Raw genomic sequence first — 5,274 nt, 5'->3', positions numbered from 1 at the left:
ACTATAGACTATCTCATTGAGATCATGACTGTTTTGCTTGCTGATTATGTTTAGAAACTTCCAATTACTGATATCAAATCAAACTTGAGAACAGAGATATGTAGAGATCTAAGACTTAAAAAATAGGGATGGAATTACATCACATTTGAGAAATAAAACTACTAAAATAACTTGTGAAAGAGGGATAAAATTCACACAGTAAAGTGATAATTAATCTAAGCAGAAAAAGCAAATAAAGTACTAATGAGTTCTATGCACTTGCTGCCAACCAACAGGTGATATTATAGCCCACTGTTTCATATTCTATAAAACTATCTCTACAAAAATATGCTCAGTGACTGTCTTTCTTACGTAGAAGGGCTTTTGTGAGGAGTGATGAATTAAGAGTTTCAGTTAGCCAATGCCACAAAAGAGTCAGTCAATAGTCTTTTCTATATATATGGTATAATAACTGCACAAAGTAACATGTAATTTCACTTTTAATTGCTTTTTTTAAACTTGTGGACCATTTTACAACATTAAAGATAGATACAAAGTATGAGAAATAGAAATGAATCATCCATGTCTTACACACTGTTTTTTAGAACCTTGGGAAATTCAAGTCATAAAAGACTTTTATCATTGAGATCACTCAGAAAACTCAAACAATACTCCAAAAAAATTAAAACAAATAGATTCAAGGGATTAGATTTGATAGAGTGCCTGAAGAACTATGGACAGAGGTTTGTGACAGTGTATAGGAAGCAGTGATCAAGACCATCCCCATGGAAAAGAAATGCAAAAAGGCAAAATGGTTGTCTGAGGAGCCCTTACAAATAGCTGAGAGAAGAAGAGAAGCTAGATGTTGCTTTCGAACATCCTGCTCACTGGTACACCAGGGGCTGGAAAAACTACATTAGGCAAAGAACTTGCATCAAGATCAGGACTGAAATACAGTAATGTGGGTGATTTAGCTCGAGAAGTTTGATCATCGGATATCATGGAGTCTGGCAAGATGGCTTCTCCCAAGAGCATGCCAAAAGATATACAGATGATGCACAAATCCTGAAGGATATGGGGATTACAGAATATGAACACAGAGTTATAAATCAGATGTTGGAGTTTGCCTTCCGATATGTGACCACAATTCTAGATGATGCAAAAATTTATTCAAGTCATGCTAAGAAAGCTACTGTTGATGCAGATGATGTGCGATTGGCAATCCAATGTTGTGCTGACCAGTCTTTTGCCTTTCCTCCCCCAAGAGATTTTTTATTAGATATTGCAAGGCAAAGAAATCAAACCCCTTTGCCATTGATCAAGCCATACTCAGGTCCTAGATTGCCACCCAATAGGTATTGCTTGACTGCTCCAAATTATAGACTTAAGTCTTTCCAAAAAGGGCGTCTACTTCTGCAGGAAGAATAACAGTTCCACGGTTAAGTGTTGGCTCAGTTACTAGCAGACCAAGTACTCCCACGCTTGGCACATCAACCCCACAAGCCATGTCTGTCTCAACTAAAGTAGGGACTCCAGTGTCCCTCACAGGGCAAAGGTTCACAGTACAGATGCCCACTTCACAATCCCCAGCTGTAAAAGTGTCAATTCCTGCAACATCAGCAGTTCAGAATGTTCTAATTAATCAGTCATTAATTGGGTCCAAAAATATTCTTATTACTACTAACATGGTCTCATCACAAAATACTGCCAATGAAGCATCATATGCATTGAAAAGAAAATGTGATGATGATGATGACGATGACGATGACTATGATAATTTGTAATCTAGCCTTGAAGCATGTAACATGTATCCTTGGTTTTGAATCTATTGTACTGAGATTAAACATGCATGCTAGATGTTTCCATGTTGTGTTCTAGAAAAAGCAGTATTTAATGAGTAAATATGCTTACCAACTTTTCGATTGAGCTGTTGTGTTGGATTTTCTTTAATAGGATTAGTAATGGTTTCTCGTCAGCCTTTAAGTGTAAAAATTAAGTTGCAATTCATGCGTTTAAAAAAAAAAAAAAAAAAGAAGAGAAGCTAAAGGCAAAGGAGAAAAGGAAAGATATACCCAACTGAATGCAGAGTTCCAAAGAATAGCAAGGAGAGATAAGAAAGCCTTCTTCAACAATCAGTGCAAAGAAGTAGAGGAAAACAATAGAATGGGGAAGGCTAGAGATCTCGTTAAGAAAATTAGAGCTATCAAGGGAAGATTTCATGCAAAAATGGGCACAAAAAGGACAGAAACAGTATGAACCTAACAGAAATAGAAAATATTAAGAAGAGGTGGCAAGAAAGCACAGAAGAACTATACAAAACAATCGTAATGACCCAGATAACCACAATGGTGTGATCACTTACCTAGAGCAGACATGCTGGAGGGTGAAGTCAAGTAGGTCTTAGGAAGCATCACTACGAACAAAGCTAGTGTAGGTGATAGAATTCCAGCTTAACTATTTCGAATCCTAAAAGATGATGCTATTAAAGTGCAGCACTCAATATGCCAACAAATTTGGAAAACACAGCAGTGGCCACAGGACTGGTCAAGGTCAGTTTTCATTCCAATCCCAAAAAAAGGCAATGCCAAAGAATGTTCAAACTACCACAGAATTGCACTCATCTCACATGCTAGCCAAGTAATGCTCAAAATTCTCCGAGCCAGGCTTCAACAGTACATGAACTGAGAACTTCCAGATGTTCAAACTGGATTTAGAAAAGGTAGAGGAACCAGAGATCAAATTGCAACATCAGTTGGATCATCAAAAAAGGAAGACAGTTCCCTAAAAAACATCTACTTCTGCTTTATTGACTATGCCAAAGCCTTTGACTGTGTGGATCACAAAAAAATGTGGAAAATTCTTAAAGAGATGGGAACACCAGACCACCTTACATGTCTCCTGAGAAATCTGTATGCAGGTCAAGAAGCAACAGTGAGAATCAGACATGGAACAACAGACTTGTTCCAGATTGGGAAAGGAATAGCTCAAGGCTGTATATTATCACCCTGCTTATTTAACTTATATGCAGAGTGTATCATGCAGAATGCTGGGCTAGATGAAGTACAAGCTGGAATCAAGACTGCCAGGAGAAATATCAATAACCTCAGATTTGCAAACGAAACCACCTTTATGGCAGAAAAGGAAGCAGAACTAAAGAGCCTCTTGATGAAAGTGAAAGAGGAAAGTGAAAAAGCTGGCTTAAAACTCAACATTTCAAAAACAAAGATAATGGCATGCAGTCCCATCACTTCATGGCAAATAGACGAGGAAACAGTGGAAACAGTGAGAGACTTTATCTTTTGTTGGCTCCAAAATCACTGCAGATGGTGACTGCAGCCATGAAATTAAAAGATGCTTGCTCCTTGGAAGAAAAGTTATGACCAACCTAGATAGCATATTAAAAAGCAGAGACATTACTTTGCCGACAAAGGTCCGTCTAGTCAAAGCTATGGTTTTTCTAGTAGCCATGTATGGATGTGAGAGTTGAACCATAAAGAAAGTTGAGTACTGAAAAATTGATGCTCTTAACTGTGATGTTGGAGAAGACTCTTGAGAGTCCCTTGGACTGCAAGGAGATTCAACCAATCCATCCTAAAGGAGATCAGTCCTGAATATTCATTGGAAGGACTGATGCTGGATCTGAAATTCTAATATTTTGACCACCTGATGTGAAGAACTGACTCCTTGGAAAAGATGCTGGGAAAGATTGAGGGCAGGAGGAGAAGGGGACGGCAGAGGATGAGATGGTTGGATGGCATCACCGACTCAATGGACATGAGTTTGAGCAAGCTCCAGGAGTTGGTGATGGACTGGGAAGCATGGTGTCCTGCAGACTATGGGTCACAAAGAGCCAGACACAATTGAGTGACTGAACTGAACTGGTTTCTTACTGCTACCCAAGTATAGACATAGTGGATTAAGATATTCATCTGTGATAGCTTCATTACTTAGCATTACTTTTAGGTTATGGAGGGAACTCTGAAATGCTCTCCTTCAAGGCCACTCTGAATCTGGCTGACTAAGAACTAGGATCCAGTCCTTCCCTTTATAGTAAGAGTTACACTCTAACTGGCACTTCCAATTATTCACAAAATATTCTATTCTGATTCATCTTTCCACTGTAGCATAACACATTAGCCTGAGATGAACATTTGGCTGTAATGCTCTCACAAGAAGGCTGGACTAGATTTTTGTACCTTAAACTTGTGTCCTTTCCCACCTGCTCCCCATGAAAATAATGATGATTGCATAACAGATTGAGAATAGCTATCTATATTCTTCATGGGATAAGGCATGAAAAGATGCATGTAGCACACAGTGCTGAGGGGCTTCCTTGGTGGCCCAATAGATAAGACTCTGTCTGCCCAATGCAGGGGGCTGGGGTTCATCCCTGGCCAGGGAATTAGATCCCACATTCCTCAACTAAAAGGTCTCACATGCAGCAACCAAGACCCAGTACAGCCAAATAACTAAATAACTAATTAAATGCATATTACTTTGCATTTTTTTTAAAGAAAAGCACAATGCTGACTTTCCACTTTGTAAGTCTACTATTCAGAAAGGAGCCCACTTTCAGAGATAATATTTGAGAGAATCCAGCTAAAGCTAGCATTTTTCTCCTTCAGTTTAGCTATCCAAATGAAATGAAGAGTGCTACCTGCCTTAAGAGAGATCCTATGAGAGCATGAACAATGTGGTTTTTCCAAGTATCCATCCCTCAGCCTCAAACACACCAAAAACATCTGTGGAGCAATGTGGTTCCAGCAGTTGGTTGATGAACAGAGTAGAAGAAGGAAACCAATTTCATATTTCAGAGGAAAAATATTAAAGTCAAGAGCATTTATTGGTAAAAGGTCAGTTGCATAGAGCTGGATTTCTGGAACTGATTCCAGTCCTTTCTCAGATTCTGGAAGTCCTTTACCTTCAATCCCTTGCTTTCTGTCTCAAAAAAAAAAAAAAAAGGCTTGCAATAGTCTGGTGTGAAGAATTCTAGTGTCACTAGCCCAGATTTCTACTCTTATCTTATTTTTCTTTTTATTTAAATCTCCTCCCTAAAGAAATTCATGTTGTGCCTGTAATTCAATAGGGTCTATGAAATGTTCTTTAGAATGCATATTATTTGAAGGAGGCATAAGTAGATTTAAAATGCAATAAACCCACTAGCCATCCTATTGAATGATTATACTCCCTGTGTGGTCAGTTTTATAGACATGCAACTGAAATTAACAGTGCCAAAGGAACTCACTATTTTTTCATGGATATTGATTGAAAATTATTAGTGAAGTGATTATTTCA

At 38.3% G+C, this 5,274-nt stretch overlaps 1 pseudogene; it reads left to right on the top strand.

Annotated features, from left to right (window-relative positions):
• Window positions 1–979: 979 nt before the first annotated feature.
• On the top strand, window positions 980–1,763 carry LOC122442592 (annotated as a pseudogene).
• Window positions 1,764–5,274: the final 3,511 nt, after the last annotated feature.

The sequence above is a fragment of the Cervus canadensis genome, chromosome 5, assembly GCF_019320065.1.
Source record: "Cervus canadensis isolate Bull #8, Minnesota chromosome 5, ASM1932006v1, whole genome shotgun sequence".
NCBI lineage: Eukaryota > Metazoa > Chordata > Mammalia > Artiodactyla > Cervidae > Cervus > Cervus canadensis.
Note: the sequence above shows the minus strand (reverse complement) of the source record. Positions and strands in the feature narration are given on the sequence as shown.